The sequence below is a fragment of the Uloborus diversus genome, chromosome 5, assembly GCF_026930045.1.
Source record: "Uloborus diversus isolate 005 chromosome 5, Udiv.v.3.1, whole genome shotgun sequence".
NCBI lineage: Eukaryota > Metazoa > Arthropoda > Arachnida > Araneae > Uloboridae > Uloborus > Uloborus diversus.
Genome location: NC_072735.1, coordinates 140,810,442 through 140,829,953, shown reverse-complemented (window position 1 = coordinate 140,829,953; position 19,512 = coordinate 140,810,442). Strand labels below are relative to the sequence as shown.

Genomic DNA, 19,512 nt, shown 5'->3' with positions numbered 1-19,512 from the left:
ATGCTGCTAGACGTTTCAATGTGTCTCGTAGTTTTGTTCAGCGACCTTAGGATCATTACCAATCATAAGATTCTGTGTGCAGAAGACCTGTTCCAGGTCGACCACAAGCTACAACACTATTTTCTAGTTCTTTCGGCCCAAAGGAGAAGAACCACTAATGTGTCGCAGCTCGTTGCAAACCACTTTGTAGCATCAGGAAGAAGAATCTCTGCTACCACGGTGCGAAATCGTCTTCACAATGCAGGTCTCTATGCAAGACTGCGGCCTGTTGCAATTGTTCCGCTCATCGGACCACAGCGAAGGATCCGCCTATGCTGGGCAAAAGAACATGTTTCCTGGACAATGGGCTTCTGTGCTGTTCACAGACGAGTCCAGATTTACATCGGAAAGTGATTCAGGATTTCTACTGATCTTGAAGGAACAGCGCACTAGATACCATCAATCAACACTGTTGAAAGGCACAGTTATAGATATAGTTGAATCATGGTTTGGACAAGGATCTTGCTCGGTGGTCACCTACCTGCATGTGTTCCATGAAAGAACTCTGACTGGTCTGAACTATCGGGATGAGATCCTTGATCCATATGTCCGCCCAAATGCTGGTGCTTCTGATAGTGACTTTATTCTGATGGATGGTAATGCACGACCTCACCGAGCTTGCATTGTTGTGGAGTATCTTGAGGTTTGGAACGAATGGATTGGCCGGCTCGATCTCCAGACCTGAATCCAACAGAACATCTTAGGGACTCTCTCTGCAGATAGGTTGTAGCTTTAAATCCTCCTTCAAGGTCGTTACATAAGCTGGAACAAGGCTTGTTCTGTGTCTGGTCTTTACTTCCTATTCCGGTGCCCGACAACTTAATAAACATCATGGAAAACCGATGCCACTAATGAATTAAAGTTAGAGGGGGGACACATTCCTTATTAAAACTCATTTTTGTATTGTTTCTATGACATTTTACTACATGACATAGTGATGTTCTGTTTTCTTCAAGAATGAACTTTGCAGGAAAGATTGCTTTTTATGTTATAAATTGTTTTTGCAACACACTTATATAAATATCTATGACGCATTCAATAAAAAACTATTTACTGCACATATCCTCAAAATTTTTTGTTTCTACATTCATTCATTCGCAAATTAGGCGCAAAAATCCAGTTGCACCTTAACCTTTTTGAGGCCAGTGCATTTTAATAAAATTTATTATCTGCAAATATGTGTTCGTATAGTACTAAAAACTTATTTTCATCCAAACTATATGTGCTATAGTCTATCTATTATGCATTATTTCTGGAAAATAAAATAAAACTTACACTTGAGAAGGCTGGGAGAGGGATTTTCAATAACTCGAACTACCGATTACTTGAAGGGTTTAGCCGGTCCCTCTGGATTTAGCGTTTTCGAGAATTGACTGAATATATGTACTTCAGTTTCAAGGGCTTCATTTTAGCTACATGATACTTAAACTTGGTTTTTCTTAATAAAAACACTGAGTTTCACTACTTTAGATCCTTCGCATGTCAGTGTTGAGAAGAAAATGGAATAAAACGATAAATCAGTTCAAATAATGAAATTCGACTACTAAACCTTGATATGCACTGAGCAATGTATGACCAAAAGTATTGGGACACTTTAAAAAATTAATATTTTTAGAGATTTCTCAAGAAGTAAAAGACTAATTGTGTGTGCTTTGTAACTTTTTTCGCATAAAAGGTATGTTTTGGCTGTTATTTGCCATTAAAAATTATAACACTCATGCATTTAGGGGACCAGCAATAAATCGAGTAAAAAGAAAATGTTTTTTGATCATCGTTCATCGTAAATAGCGGATAATAGCTGTAAATTTCAAATATTAGTTACCTTACTATGTACAATTGTTTTACGTACTTTCGAGAGTATATCGCTGATATTCATGAAGATATAAGCATTTCTCTCAGAACTATGAATTTTATTTGAAGGCTTTTGTTTCATAACACAAGTTACCAAAACTTACCAAACTTTCAAAAAACATTCAGAAAACTTGACAACACAAAAGAGAAGTGTAATATCTAAATTGAAAAGTAAAATGTTGAAAATTTCATAAAATATGGACATTAAAAGCAATTTTTCTTTGCACTTGCACGAAATATAGCAATTTTTAACTTTCATGGTCCAAGCCCCAACTAGATTTTCCAACTTATAAAAAAATTCTAGTTTAATACTTTAAGCGGGACCGGGACACAAAAATCGTCAAGTTTTGAAATTTTATTTTTATTCTTTTAAAAACTACTCCGTTTTTTTCTGCTTAAAAGGACGTTTGAATTTTGTTTCTATCTTAATTAGAACGAAAGATATAATTATTTTTGTGGCATGCATTTAACTAATATTGCATTTATTTTTAATACTTTGAACGCGGTTTTTCTCCATGATGCAATTTTTCCCAATTTCTTGCATTCAAACTCTTATAAGTCAGGAACCAATAAAGATAAAGTATTGACATTTAGATTCACATCTTTTTAAAACAGTTTACTTTAAATTTTCTTCGGCGAATTTTAAAAAAGAGTTTACTGCCGAAAAAATGACTTTTTTTAAAAGTATCTTTGATTTTTCCAAATTTTTCTTCAAATATTTTATTTTTTTTATTGAATTAATATTTTTAAAATCGCCGTATAAAAATTAAAGCTAAGGTATTTGTGCATAGTTTTTTGAAAAAATAATTGAAAGTTGACCTAGAATATTTTGAGTTATAGCAATTTAAAGCAACCCCTTTAAAAAAAGAAAAAAAAAACAAATTAAATTTAAGTAATTTTTTTTTAACTATATATGTTATGATTTTGCTTATTAAATAGATGGTGAACCAGTGCAAAGAATTTCAAAACTCTAAAGTATTTAATAAAAAACTTCTCAAAATGTGTCCCGGACCCCCTTAAAAATTCAGAAAGTTATCAGCGATATAGTGAGCCGAATTTGAATATATATTGGATAGGCGACGAATTGTTAGGGGTCGTTCGCAAGTTTGCAACATTTACATGCAATCGCTCAGTGTGATTTGTGATAAAAACAGAGTATTTGCGAACGATCCCTCACGATTCGTAGTCTGTCCGAGAGCTATTCTAATTCAGCTCATTAGAACGCTGTTAACGTTTTTAATTTTTAAGGTATTTAACTGAAATTTATTATGAGTTGGAGAATCTAGTTGGGGTTTAGATTATAAAAGTTACAAACTGCTATCTTTCGCGCATGCGCAGTGAAAAATTATTGCATTTCACGTTCATATTTAATCAAATTTTTAGCATTTTAATTTCAAATTTTAACATAATACTTCTTTTGTGTGCTGTCAAGTTTTCTGAAAGTTTAATAAGCTTTGATGTTAAACTTTACTCGTTACAAGCCAAAAACCTTTAAATAAAATTCGTAGCTCTGAAAGAAATGCTTACATCTTCATGAATATCAGGGATATTATCTCGAAAGTACGTAACATACTTGTACATAGTAAAATTTCTAACTTCTAAAATTTACAACTAATTCTCTGCTATTTATGATGAAGGATGATCAAAAAACCTTTTTGCTTTCCTCAATTTGTTGCTGGTCCCCTAAATGCATGGGATTTACCTTTTAATAGAAAATGTCAGTGTAATGCTGAAATTACATATTACTTATTTTTGGCCTCGCGAGCAGTAAAAATATGCGTGTGTTGGCGCTTTTGGCGGGGTTTTGTTTTACTGCTGAGGAGGCGAATTGGCGAGGAACTTGCCTGGGTTCCGGGGGAATGTTTGGAAAGGAGAAGGGACGAAGGAGAATTTTTCTAGCGGGTGTAGAAAGCACAGTGCAGATGTTTAGGATACAGCCCATATGCCTTGAGAAAGATGAGGTAAGGCATTCTTATTAATATATCTATAGAAAATGTCCTTTCGTTAATGTTTGAATAGTTAAATGTCTTGTAGTGGGCTAAGTATTTTTTGCAATAATATATTAATTAATTCACGAAAATAAAAGCTGAATAATAATAATAACAGCCCTGCTTTTCCATTCTACCGAACCTAATAATATCACAAATGAACCTCCATATATAATATATTTTACCAATAGCACTGAATACAACATCATCACAGTCAGCTAAAACATTCCTGTTATGCGACAAATGATACAAAGCAATTAGTCTTCCATTTCTTGAGAAATCACTTAAAATGTGAATTTTTGAAAGTGTCCCAATAATTTTGGTCATATAGTGTAAATAATAAAATTTGTTGTAGAGCAACTGCAGTAGAACCCTTCTAAGTTGACCACAGGAGGATTTTATTAACCAGTCAACGTACGAATACGGATACTACAGAGACATACATCAATGACAACATATACAACAAAAATAAGTTGCTTGCTTTTATCCGTAATTTTATTTAACTTAAAAAAACTCTCTAACTGAAAATCGCATATTTATACCGGTAGTTCAAGTTACAGTAGTGGGGCATTTAATTGGGAAATGCATTTTGTTTCAAAAAAAAAATCAGTTTTATTCAAGTTTTTCATGAATACATTTGAAACTAATAATTAATATGACATCCTCGAGACTTAAGAACATCACAGACACGTTTCGGCACAGAATGTACTAGACTGGCACATATAGTTTTAATTTCAACGTCATTATACCATATGTCAGAAACAGACGAAATTATCTTTTCCATCGTAGTGCTGTCAAATTTATGAAGACGTTTTTTAACGATAGACCACAAATTTTCAATCGAATTTTAGTCTGATGAGTTTCCAGGCTAACCCAGTACAGTAAGTTTGTTTTAAGAGCAGAAATTAAAAATTTGCTTCAATGTGAGACATCGCGCCGTCTTATTGAATAACTTAATCTCCGTTCGGCCAAAGTTTAGACATGGTTGGATGCACATTTTGGGTCCATATCGATTCTTAGCTGGCACTGTTCATCATTCCTTCTACGGAAATAAAGGATTATGTCCCTGAAACACAGAAACAACCCCAAAACATCTTTTTGGGTGGATACTTGGGTGCCTGATTAATATGGTGCGGACGAAAAGGTTCTCCTTTGATCCTTCTCATGAACCTGGACCTAAATCCCTGAACCACAGAAAATAAAACCTTTTCCCAGTCCTCCGCAGTCCATATTTTATATTTCCATGCCCATTCTAACCATTTTTTTCTTCATACGAGGTGTGAGAAGCTGCTTCTTGTACGGTCGACATGCTCTCCGCCCACGTTCTAAAACCCTGTATCTCCCTGTTGAAGGTGCAATGTCAACACCAGCTGTCACCATGGACTTGGACAGATCAAAACTAGTTAATTGAGGATTCATAACACTCATTCGATGTAAACTTTTGTCATCACGAGCCTAAGTTGATATTTTTCGGCTTATTTTCTAATACGGTTGGTTCCAACATTTTCTGTTGTCTTAAACCGCAGCCATATCCTCTCGACAATTGATTTACTCACTCCACATATTTTGCCTATTTCCTCTAACGTTTTAGAAGTGTTTTCTCTAAGTGCAATTACTTTAGCACGTGTTTCAGGGCTGATATCCATGACTGTAATTACTCCCACAGCAAGCGAGCAACTAACGCTGCCAACTTCTAGCCACCTGGTGGAAGAATTTATATGCCTGCAACTTATCAGATGCGTACAAACAACCACTAGTTTGAAAATGACTGCCATTTGAACTCTGAGCTGAATTTGAGTGCTTATTCATTCGTTTACGTGTGATAAAGTGAAAAAAATAAAATTTCCCAATTAATTGCCGCAGTACTGTATTTAATTTTTAGCATTTTTTTTTTGCTCTTCTTTGCAGGCATTGCTCTGTATTATGCTTCTCTCTAAACCATTTAAAACCTTTGCAAAATGGTTACATCATTCAGTTTCAAAGTTTGTATTAATACATCATGCAAAAAATTAATCTAATATAGCAACGAATCTGATCGTACTTAAAAAGTCTCTTGAGAAAACGAATGTTGTAATCACCCACTTCTTAAAAATATTGACCGAGAAAGGAAATGTTTTAAAGTAAATACCAACAAGTATAGCTGTTTAAATTCTTGACTTTTTTTTTTTTTTAACTTTGGCATTTTGAAAAAAGCACCGTGAAGTAAACAGCGTCTTTCCGACAAGAGGAAACATAAGAAAAATCTTTCTTCCGCTTATTTGATATTTCTTAAAGTCTGTCTTCTGCAGTGCTTATGCGACGAGGCAATTTTAAAAGGACTTTTTACTCTGGCTTCGATTCAAAATTTGGCGAAGAAAATAATTTAAATTTTACGTAATTTTATCTCGATGAATTTGAGTGAAAGTTTAATAGTTGGTTTTTAGGAAAAGCTTAAACATATATATATATATATATATATATATATATATATATATATATATATATATATATATATATATATATATATTTAAATACTTGGGGGCTCTGCCCCCTGCTCGCTAACGCTTACCAACCCCTCTAGGTTGCTTCGCAATGTTGTTTCATTCGCAAAGATTTAAATTGTCAATTAGAAAGAAACAGATTAAATACGTATTATGAGCGCCCTTTGGAACAAAAAACGCCCCTTCCCCGGGTTTCAAAATAATTTGTGCCAACTTGCAGAGCGATACCGGCTAAGAGGCTCCTGAGAATTGCAAAACTGCAGTTGTGTACGTTTGAAAAGTCGCTTCCGTATTCGTGATCTCTAGTAATATATTTTGCTCTTTAGCTCGGGACTTGAACGAAGTAGAGCTGAAGATTTTTCGTTAAAATCAAACCCTTAAAATTTATGAATAAGGAAAAATACACAAACGAACCAAAAAGACGTAATTGTGACAACGCCAAATAAAACATAAATAATTTAAATGGAAATGAGATTTTTCGAACTTGATTAAAAGTGCTTCTATTTTTTTTTTCTTTGGAGATAGCAGCTACGTTTTTCGACCATAAGTCGAGTTAGGTCTGGAGTAACAAAAAGAAGCCACTCTTTCCAGTGGTGTCAAAAAGAAAACTGTGGGATAATTCATTCACTTTTTACTTATAGATTTAATGAAGAATGTAGTGCCTAAGTTTTAGCTAAGCCTGAAAAAGTTCGAGCTAAAAACGCAAATAACTCTTACCGTATTTACGTAAGAGCATTGAAACAAATTGCGTTGAACGTGGAAAATGCATCCTTTCAAACGATATGTTATATTCATATGTGCAAGTAATTTTTTCCCCTTTAATAGGCAATAATAGGCAATTTACACGAAATTTGAATTTAAAAATAATTACAAAAACTAATTAGAATTTTAAAAAACAAAACCCCAGGTGCAAACCACCAGGATTCGAAGTAATTTTGCACAACATTTTAAGGCTGTAGGTGCTATGAGGTTTCTTGGGACGCAGACCCGCAAAAGTGTGGCATTTTTAGTATGCGATCAAAGTTAGTACTCTTAAGCACTTAATAAATAATAATAGTTGTGTTAATATTTTGTTGTTTTAACCGCTTAAACAGAAATAACATCACAAGAAAGACTTAATTTTGGTTTCGGTAATATTGGTTTGCTGATAGAATACTTGCTGTTATCGCGATTAAACTTAACGAAATGGATACATGCTCCGCTTAATTACAGGATATTTGCCTACTGATGATCTGCTAGGGTGACCTCCAGTTAAATACTATTTTCTTGAGTTGAGCTCAAGGTTTTCAACAGTATTTTTTGCCTTTTAACAGTATTTTATACCTCCAGTTAAATACTATTTTCTTGAGTTGAGCACAAGTTTTTTAACAGTTTTTTTTTTCAAAGAAAACAGTGAAGTAGTAATTGTTGTAAGTATCTGACTGTGTTTGGAAGCTTTTAAATCTTCCAGAAAAGTAAATCTTCCAAGTAAAGCGCATTTTATGTAATCTATTTTAACCTTCATTTCCATTTTGAAAGAATAAAATTGAGTTAGATTTTTCATTTTGTTGCTAATATTATGATTTGTATTTTTTTGTATTAATTTAATCAATTAATACAACTTTTTAATTATCGCAGCACATTTTTTGCGTTACAAACATTTTTGTCACATTTGGTTTCTATTGAAAAACAAATATTCAAAACTCATAAATGTTTAAACTCAATTCCTTACTTTTTAATAAATCCTAAACTTGCAACTTATACAAACGATGCCTATACCGCAAAAGAAACAAAATATCTTCATCGAAATATATATAAAACATGTAATGTAGATAAATAAGAAATTCAATGAACTTATGTGCGGAACAGATGCAATTGCTTTCTGTATTCGTTTGCTTTCACTTTTCCTGCAATAAAACCACTTGTGTAAAAAAGCCTGATTTACGTGAAAGACGTATAAACATTTACTGTTGCTTTTTAAATTTTCCAATGACATTGTGTATGCATTATTGCGTTATTAATCTTAGAACAATGCGCATCCGAGTTTTTTTAAAAAAAGAAAAACAAAATTTAAAAAAGACCAGTACATTGGAACCAAAAACTTAGAGAAATATCATTTAACTTAAACTGAAACTATATCCTAAAACTAGGTTGTGTTTCGAAAGGTTTTCAATCATTTCAATTAGGTGTTTTGCATTTGAAAAAGTGACTTAATTCGTGAGTTCAGTAGTCTAATTAAATATGAAAAACTGTCTGAAAAATGCATATTTATTAAAATATTTTCAATTAATGTTTCTTCAACAATGATCTAAAATTTAAATAAAGTGAATCAAATATAATGCAAGCACAGTTTCTTCATCTTCTTCTTTTTTTTTTTTTATTGCTTACATGCTGTAATTTCTATTTTGCAGGTCGGCAAGCAATACTGATGTTATTGGAGTAACACTTACTGTAATGCGCCATGAAAAGATTACTTACTTGGCAAGAAAGTGAACTACTGAAGAAGAAATATTTTTCAAAAGTCTGCATTATTTGCTTTAAGAAAAAAGCGTAGTGCTGTGTTTAGGATAGTAATAGATTAGTGTAGAAAGAAGGAGGTAAAATATAAATAGTTATGAATTTGATATAAAGCCATGGTAAAATGTGTGATTGCTATTTTCGAAGATGACGACTAAAAATAATTTTTGGTGCTTTTGTCGTCTGTTACTTTTGATATATGTAAAACATAAATATTACAGAAAAGGTAAAACAGTTTACGCATTGTATATTAAAACAATACACTAAAACAGCTTGATATGAATGTCGAAAATATTCTTTTCTATCAGAAACTAAAATCAAAATTATAAATGAGTTACTGATAAATCAAATAAAAATAAAAACTGCCCTTTCTCCCGTAAAAAGCTTTTTAATACTTTCGCTATATCAAAACTCACATTTAAAAATACCTTCAATTAGATAAAAGTGGCAACAAGTGCGAATAATATTCAATATAGTAAAAACGACTACTTGACTTTATTTAGAGGTTATTAATTCATTGACAATGATTGTAAGATACAGAAGTATAACAATTTATGTTTTTTTGAGCATGACATTTTACCACAACATTAGGACAAAAACGACACTGTCAAAAACTTTCAGTTGATTTACGCTGCTCAAATCAACAATTTAATGAAATCATTATCGCTGAGAAAAAAAAAAGAACATCAAATTGCATTGAGTTTTAAATTAGCTGTCAAGCGACGCTTTTTGTCAATCCAATGCGATAAGTATAAACAAATTGGATTGTCGTTATTTTTACGTTTGTATAGAAATATTTTAATCCTTAACGTTATCATTTGTGGCATTTGGTATTTGTCTTGCTGTGGTGTCTCATGCAACTATGTAATATTTTCAACTTATTAACTGAGCTAGAACACAGGATTTTTTCTTTTACTTTTAACATTATCTATTTCGTTTGCATCTGTGATAAACAATAAAGAATATTTTCACTGAGACATTTTTTTTAAATTGTAACTATTGTAATCTGTCCTTCTAATATATTTCTTTATTTTGTTATGGTGTCTTAATTTTATTTTGTGCAAAAATTACTTTTAATTAATTAACTTCTACAGTTAAACCGTGTTTTCAATAAGCAGAGTGTCAGTATTTAAAAAATTTAAATGTCCATTAAAAATTACTGTATTGGTGTGTTTTTTCTAAATTTCTTTATTTGCTATTTCATTGTTTTTTTTTTTTTTTTTTTCAAGAATATAAACCTTCAATTATCACTTTTGTTTGTGGTGATGATTTCGAACTAAAAAAGATACTTACTAAATTTAGAACTTTTAATGGCATGAAGAATGTAAAATAAAGCAACCTTCATTCATAAAAACAATCGTCGTTACAGCTTTTTACATACATTTATAATAAAAATATTTTCTTGTTTTACTTTATAACAAAAGTGTTTTCCTTTCTGCGACAAACATTACTTTAACAGCATTAAAAATAAATGAAAAGAAACGTGAAACATACAAACTATCACTTGCTCCATAAAACGATTTTGAAAGCTTAAAAACTAGTAGCGAAAAAGTGCTAATGTCACTTTTTACATAGAAAATAGTAACTGTAGCGAAGCTTGAAATCTAAAGGGAGATAACTAAAACAAGTTGAAACGGCCGTCCTAAATTTGTAGCTCGGCGGATGATTAATTGAATAATTCTTTCTGCTTCAGTGATAAAGAGTGAATTTCTCATTGGAATTCATTTCATTAATAACCATCGTGGAAACTTGATAGTAATGAAACTACTAGTGCCTACTTGCCTCTTTTAATCTATTTAGCCAACTAACGGATGGGATTAGTGCGTGACACCGACTTGCCATCTTTTTGATTATTTTGAGCATAGCGAAATTTCGATTAATGCATGCAATAAACGTCCGCGGATAATTGAAGTTTTGAAACTGGAAAAAGGAATTACTATTTTTGGTAATTAAGTTCCTGAATGCAATATACTGCTGTTATACATTTTGAATTTCTGTCAGTAATCCGGGAAATCATTTCAACAATGCAGTGTGATACACTGAAAGTCCAGTTTTCCGAATCAATTGCACCGGACGTCATTCGTATTGTAAGAAATTCGGATAACTTTTTTTTTTCCGAAAAAAGTTATATTTTAATTAATGATTGAGTATATGTTGAAAATGGGAGAAAAAAATATTTTCAAAGAAAAAGCTTTCAAATCAAAGGAAATGAAAAGACATCAATTTTATTTGTTAAGCGTACTTACAAATTTACTTTACATTAAATAAAAGTCATTGATTGCTGAATATCTCGGTCAAATTCAACTGTTTGACTAGTGGAGGAAATAGTGAGAGCAAAGAATAATTACTTAGCGATTTCCCAGAATGCGTCCTTTTCATTTTATTTATTTGCAGAACTTAGTAAAATAATATTACACGTGTTTCTCAGTTAAAACGGATCCTTGTTTTAAGTGTGAACACAGCTAGATTTACGGAGGTAAAATAATCCAAACTTTATCTGATGCTGACCACTTTAATTGTTTTTTCACTCAACTTGCATGGTTCCTTCAGCGCGATTTATTTTGCGCTTAGTTTTTTCGATACACGAATGCTTTTTAATATAGAAATGGCATGTGTTTAGGAATTCAAAAGTGGATATTCAAGACTTAACCCGCCTGAATCAACCCACTAGCCACTACTAAAAGTTACTTTCTTTTTTAGTCGAAGCTATTTAAGATGAAAGTACGTAGATGATATGAGTACATTGGAAGCCGTATGTTATATACGAAATCCATTTAAGCTATGATGCATTTAAAGGTTTCAAAATGTTCCGTAATAAACAGTTCTGTAGATCTAACAGTACATAAAACCCTGGATTTTAAACTTATCCCGTAAAAAGCTCCTAAACAAAAACCGTAAAGACGCATAAATATGAGTATACGCCCATAAAACCCCCCAAGGAAAATCCAAACTGTTTTACGTGGAAACAAGTAGATCGTCTTCCTCTTTTATGTTAAAACTGCTCAAACGTTTCAGTAGCGACCCGTTTAGGAAATATAAATAAAAATCTGAGAAAATTCCTACCCAGGAATATAAATGGAACTATTTACCTCCGTAGATCGTGATTTATTGCTGATCCAATATGAATCGGCAAAGGAGTGAACCGGCGGTGGGAATAAATGGGTCCATTTAAATATCCCGAAAAGGCGCGCGGAAGAATATTCTATTCCTCGCCTTCGTCGTTTCCGGTTGCCAGATCGATTATCGGAACTTGTAGCTGGCGACGATGCGCAGCTGTTGCCAGATTAGCTTTTTGAAACAGTAGCGGGTAATACGGGTGGATGGGCAAATCGTTTCTACCAGTTATGACGTAAACTGTGAGATTCTGTGAGAAACTTAAAAGCTTTTATTCAACATGCAAATAGGCTGTATTGTCGGCAAGCATTGATAAAATCGTTTTCCAATCCTACAATCTAAAGCCTGAAAGTGTTTAACTTCTGAGATTGGGAAACTCATAATGAAAGTGTTTATTATTCACCTTTATCGAAATGCGAAAATATTTTGAATAATGAACAAAAGCTAATTATATGAGTTTATTAATGAAAGTTCTCATTGAAAATGCATAAAGGAAGAAAGCTGATTCATGAATGGAGGTCTAAAACAATGTATTATCTTTCCGATAAACTTTTTGAAACTTGCATTTGTAATGCCTACGTGATGTTGCATTAATAATGCTTTACGTTAGTTTCATGAAATTTTTTTTAAGGTAGACGATCATCCTAAATATTTTCTTTTCTTCAATATTCATTACACCTTTCAAAAACTTAAAATGATTATTAAATACGACATAAATAACACGTTTTGACTTGTATTTGTCAAAACAAAAACATTTTAAAAAAGAGTTTTTTTTTCAGTAGAAAGCCATTTTTCCAGAAAAGAATTACTTCTTTAACAGTTCGAGTGTATTCAAATTTCTAGAATTGTTTTATATTTTTGTGTCTAATTCTACGTTAGATAATAGAGTGAGCCTTCATATTTGAAAAAAATAATGAAAAATATTTCTTATAATGAAATGCTTTCAAATTTTTAGGTGAAAGCGTTGTTTTTGCCACCCATTTTTAATTGATCATTCTTTGAAAACCACAAGGTACATGTACATTAGCGTTTAGAATTTTAAATCGCTGTAATATATTAAGGTAAAATGGATACTTCTTTTTCAGTAATTTCCACATGACAACTAAAAGTATGACTTCAAAACTTGAATGGTAGTTGGATTTATACACGTTAAATATTCCATTTCGTAATTCATCCGTCTGAGATTATCAGTATGGAAAGAGTGTCGAAAGAGTCTCATTCTAAGCATAAGCCTACACAATGGACAACGCAACGGCTCATAGTGGGGTGAAAACAACAAAAAGCGCTTGTAAATGTTTTTTTTTTCCTACCATTAAACCTATTGAGGATTAATAAATTTGCACAGGCCTACTTCGTAGGCAATCAGAACTGGAATTTTAGAGCCCTTCGTCCACTACAAAGCTGAAGAGAGCCTTTAGAAAGTTGAAGAACCATGAGTGTGGGAATTTATAAAAATTGCTTTTAAGCAGTCTATATTTTTTTCCTTATTAAAGGCGGATGTATTTTTTTTTTATTTATTTTTTCTCGTGTCCAACGATATTAATAGGATGAAAAAATGAGTAATCAAATTCTCAAACCGAAAATTGGTTTTGATCAGAACCGGAAACTTGAGAATTCAAGGTTACTTTTTTTTTTTTTGTTCAAAACACTATACAAAAAATGTCCTCTTACGTCCACTTAGAAAGTAGTATTAATTAGTCATAAATGGTCTGTAGAAAGACCCTGAACAGGAATTAGCTGCGTAAACCTGCGAACTTTGGACCCTTAGCAAAAACAATTCGAAAAAAAAAAACTCCATAATAACATGCATGTTTAAACAAACAAACGAGAAGTTTAAAAACATTTTAACGCGTTTTGGGCGTTTTCGCCCCACTGTCCGGCCGGCCTGACTGCACTTAATGACCGAGACCTGCAAATTGTATGTAGCATAGTCAAGGTTAATAGACTAGAAGAACTACATGAAAATAATTCTAAATATCCCTTTGAGGTATACCATAGGCATGTCTGTTAGAAGATGGTAGAAAAATGTATCCCTAATGGGCTGTGATAGAAGGACACCAAATCTAATGCCTTAACATTCAGTTTGACATCTCTCGGAACGTTTGTCCTGCACTCGTAACCATATTGGATGGAGTCCTAAGGACTGGCTTCGTTTGGGGTTATGAAATCGGAAATATGGCTCGAAATACTGTATTTCGATTTTGTTGTTGTTGTTGTTTCTAATCCTCACTGATCTGAATTTAGATTAGATCCATGAATTCATTTGCCCTCAACCGCTCTTACAGCAGACCAGGTCTGTCCAGAATGCCCTCACGCGACACAAGAGAGTAAGTGTTCCGCAGTGGCGTCGCCTTAATTACATGTGGTACATCTCGAAAAAGTACATCTCAGTGATCTAAGGTGTCCAGAATTCAGCGGAGACAAAGCTGTCTGGCTCTGCCGGTCTCCTCCATAGTCAACAGCTGTATCTGGGCCAGAGGCACGATACTAGAAATGGAGTGTCGGTTTTTTTACGGTAGGTATTAATAGGTGCCCTGCTTCTGGAGAAAATTTCACTTAATGACAAAGGTTCAGCAAATCACTGCGGCGAGGAAGATCCCTTCTAGGTCAGTTCATCAGCAATATCATTATACTATGTTAAATTTCTATGGGATGATACCCATTGGTAATGCGAAATAGAAGACTTAGACAAAGCCTTGAGATTTGCAAAAAACACGGATTCCCGCCTAATCTCCAATATTCCTCCTGTTCTCCAGGTCAATTTTGTAATTATGAAATGTTTTTAATTATGTAAAAAACAATGTTTCAAATAAATGTTTTTGCATCTAGCTTATCAGTTACAATCTTAGAAATGTTAAGTAATACTAAGAAAACGTTATTTATTTCTTTAAAGATAGGTTATAGATTTTATACTGGGAAAATAGTCGCAGGAAAATACAACGAATGTTTTGTAGAAAAATATTTTCTTCAATAAAAAAACGAAAACCATATATAAACATTTTTTAACCTTTGCTTTTCTTTCTTTCTTTGGAAATACAAGTGTTAGAAAGTATATCTTCCGATAGTCATAAAAAAACAAAAAATAATAATGAAATGTGTTCTATACTCCTTAGCGATAGCCACCTACTCTTTATCAGGTGGTTTTATAGTTACTAAAAGAATCCGTGGAAAAAAAAATATGGACTTTGCAGCACTTTTTTCGTCCCCTTGGATCTATTCAAGATTGTGAGGTTTTTTTCTCCCAAAGTCAAGCGAACGTGTTTTCTTATTGGTCGCATTAAACGCCTTTGTCGTTCTACCAACAGTAGCCTGGGGCTTAAAAAGCATCTGGGCCTCTTTCCTTAAACGATAACCCCCAGATAAAACTTGTTCTATCTTTTACTTGTCAAGCTCCTGTCCTTAAAGCATCCATTTTTGTCCTTTATAGCATAAGGATAATTTTTAGACACATCATTTTCAAAGGCTAACAGCGATCCAAATCACAAAAAAAAAAAAAAAAAAAAAAAAAATGAAGATAAACTTTTTCTTTGAAGATTATACTTTATAAAATTTGACAAGGTAAAGAACAAAGTTACAGACCGTTAACCTTTTTTGAAAAAAAAATCTTAACATGCTATTTGTGTTGAATGAAACAAATGTTGGTTTATTATTAATTTAAAAAGATAATTGAGATTTTGAAGAATTAAAAACGAATTTGTGAGTAAAAGAGATACAACGTAATTGAGAGACTGACTTTGTATTTAGTACATGTTCTGCCGAAATTTAATACAGCTCAACTTAAAAGTACTTACCCTATAATGTAAAAAAAAAAACTGTAATCTGGAGGTCATTACTGCTTATCGGTCTTGCGTATTCACACTCTATATTTTATAAAAAATGCATAATGCAAAAAACGAGAAATAAGTCACAATTATCAGTTCACAATTTATTATAATACTAACAAAAATATCCGGCGTTGCCTGGGTCAGTAATAATTGTGAAAAACAATCGCTATTTTCATTAGTTTTCTGTTTTAATTGAAAGAACTCAAAACACCACGCTTTTATGTGGTTAAATAAAAGTAAATTAGAAATAAGTTTAAAGAACGAAATAGTATTCAGTTAGAAACGAAAGCACGACATTTAAGCTTATAAATATTTGAAGAATTTCCAAAATATGAAATTTTACTTTTTTTTTTAACACAGTCAAAAACTTTTTTTATATGGCTTTTGAAATACAAACGGTTTTAAAAAATGTAGCTTTTTCTTGGTGCGTTTCAAAATGCTACCAAATTTGTAGTTATCGTTTTAGGAAAACTAGGATAATACTCTCCCTCCTTACTTTGTGAAAAAACTGTCTGTTACTTATTTTCGTCAATGAGATATTGTCGCCAAATACTGATATGTTTTTGCTGACCATAAAATGATGCTAAACATTTTCTTCCGAAATGTTTCCGAAATAAGTAGTGATACATGGCAAGTGTTTGAAATTGTGCACAAAAACAAATTAATGGAAGTTTTTATGCTGTTAATAGTTTTGCCTAATTTAGTTAGCGTATTATTTTATATTTTAAAAAAAAATATAAAAATTCTTTTTATGACGATATTTTGGTTACATTGTGAAAGCCGAGAAACATTATTACGCAGTCTTTGGTTGCAAAAAAAACAGTGCCAATTGAAAAATTTGCCTCACTTTATAATTGAATCGTTATAATTTATTATTGCTATGTTCTTATTTCTGTGAAATTAATAGATATATTAAGTAACTGATTTCCAATTGTAAGTTTATGCATAAACTAATTTGTAAGTATTAAACATTGAAAAGACTTTCTCCCAGAATAGGACAAAATAGGCTTTTTTGCTCTTATGTTTAAGCTCAATTGGTGAAAATATCTTATGTTATTGAGAAAAATGGAAGTCATATTTGAATGCACCCAATAGAATAAAAGTCACTCATTACATTACAATCACTTTTTCATGGCCCGAATTTTGCAGACCTGTGTAATTTTAGACAATTAACACTATTTTCTAACTGTTGCCAAAATTAATTGTTTTTTACCCGATATCGATTATTGTCATAGATGAGGATAAAATCCTAAGAAAACAATAAATTCTATGCTTGCTCCAGAGAAGTCTTAATTCAAAATTTTCATTATGATTATTATTAATATTGCTGTTGTAAAGCAACGAATTTTTGTAGCAATGAGTTTTATATTTAATCCTTTAATGGGGAAATCACATGAAATTTACCGTTTTCTATCATAACTTTTGTAAAATAAGTGTTTTAGAAATAAATTATAGCCTATGTTGTTTCCTGATAATGTATCCATCTATAGTGAAAAAATTGTTAAAATCCGTCCAGTAGTTTTGAAGCTTACCCCGGACATATTTACACACATACAGAAGAATCCATTTATGGATATAGATAAGAATAAAAATCTTAAGAAAGCAATAAATTCCATGCTTGCTCCAGAGAAGCCTTGATTCAAAATTTTCATTATGATTACTTTTAATATTGCTGTTGTTAGGCAACGAATTTTCGTAACAATGGGTTTTATATTTAATCATTTAATGGGGAAATTAAATGAAAATTTGTTTCCCATCATAACTTTTCAACCGTCGACACATAAAGGAAAGGGGTTATAAGTTTGACGTGTCTCTCTCAGAGTGTATATATATATATCTGTCTGTGGCACTCTAGCGCATAAACGGATGGACCGATTTTGAAAAAAAAAATGTTCGAAAGGAGTGTTGATTGAGAGTGTTCTTAGCTAAGTTGCGTCTTCGGATGACATTAATTAGCGAAGATATTAATTAAAAATCTCTAAAAAGATTCTTCGCGATTTTCTGTGAAAACATTTTTTTTTAAATTTTGTACCAAAATAAAGATTTTTTTTTTTTTTTTTTTTTTTTTTTTTTTGCGTCTGATTGAATATGTTTGGAACTTCCATGTTTCATAGAATTCGAATTATAACGTCTTTTAAAGCAGATTTTAAATACGGCTAAGCCTTTTAATCATGCAATTGGTAACCGAATTCATTGTTGGACGACAAATTAAAAGCAATGATTTGTAATTTTTATATGTTGCTAGTTTCTATTTGTTAACAAATGAAATACTTGTAATTGATTTTAATAGTATAAGGATTTTAAAAATATTTTAAATTTTTCCTCTTAATTCTACATTTGCGACTCAGTCGGGGGTTTTTATTTTTTTTTTTTTAAATTTTAGTTACTTGTTTAGACTAAGGTTTTCAGGAATAAATTATAGCCTAAGTTGCTTCTTAATAATGTAGCTATCTATGGTGAAAAAATTGTTAAAATCTGCCCATTAATTTTGAAGTTTACCTCAGACATACATATAGAAGTAGCCATTTATGTATATAGTACATTATGTATAAATGTATATACATTTATGTATATAGATTAAATGAAGCACACGAAATATATATATATATATATGTGCGTGTAAAGGAAAGGGGGCGCATGTAAACTTTTTTTTCCTTCTCTTAATTTCGCAAAAAGATATTATCAATTTCAAAGAGCAAAAGTGTCCCCATGATTTTGAATAGTCTTTTCATTGTGCCTTGGGAAAATTTTCGATTTTTTAAAAAAACTATTTAAACAAATGCAAAACTTTGTATTGCCTGATAAAAGGGACAAAAGCACAATAATTATAATTGGGGCAAACCTAACCAGGCAACGTTGTAAAAGTTACGCCGAATCTGATCGCATCATTACGAAGCTATCAAGTTAGATTTACTTCAACTATAGCTATAAATTTAATGAAATTTCAGCTAACACTTTTAACCTAGAATTTATTTTCCTCTGCTTCATGACAAAAGAAATACTTTATTTGTGTCAATGTAACGATGACGTTGCATTTACAAATGCACATGTAATTACCATTTGTATGTTTCAAAGAGGCCAAACTGGCTCCTTTTGTAAGTCCCGGGTGAGATTCCAGCTGGTCAAAAACCGTCTGCATACGCTTGACTAGGGCACGTTATATTTAACGTGTGTGTTACAAAGTTCTCAAGGTTTCTATTTCAAATTTATGCCTCTCGGGTTTTGAATTAGGAATTTATCGTCTATTCATCTAGATCAAAAACTGCTAAAACTACTTCTGCGAGAGAGACCCTGGTGTAAAATGTGTGCTGTGTATTTTTGCAGTTCATTTCAAAAGAAGATGTAATTAACAGCTGGCCCGGAAAAAGTCCTATACGTGCAAACAATTCAGTCGTCTCTAAATCCTACACGAAGCACACTCTATAAGAAAAAAATCAAAACATTCAAAAGCAGTTGTAACATGAAAACGATATTTTACCCACATTAGGTTAACATTATTATAAGAGAGTGATTATAAAATGAGAGCAAAATTATCATTTATTACAGGAAAAACCACAAATAAGTAGAGGCTATAGTACCCTGCAGGACCTCCAGATTGAATGCATGAGGCAACACTAGTGAGGATTGAGGTTAAAAAGTATCATACGAAAGGTTACGTCATTTCGTAATACATTTAATGCAATGACGCCACTAATTCAGATAAGCTTGTTAGGCCGTCTT

At 32.1% G+C, this 19,512-nt stretch overlaps 1 pseudogene; it reads right to left on the bottom strand.

The window, feature by feature from the left end:
• Positions 1-620: 620 nt before the first annotated feature.
• Positions 621-19,512, bottom strand: part of LOC129223169 (uncharacterized) — a 189,265-nt pseudogene continuing 170,373 nt past the window's right edge.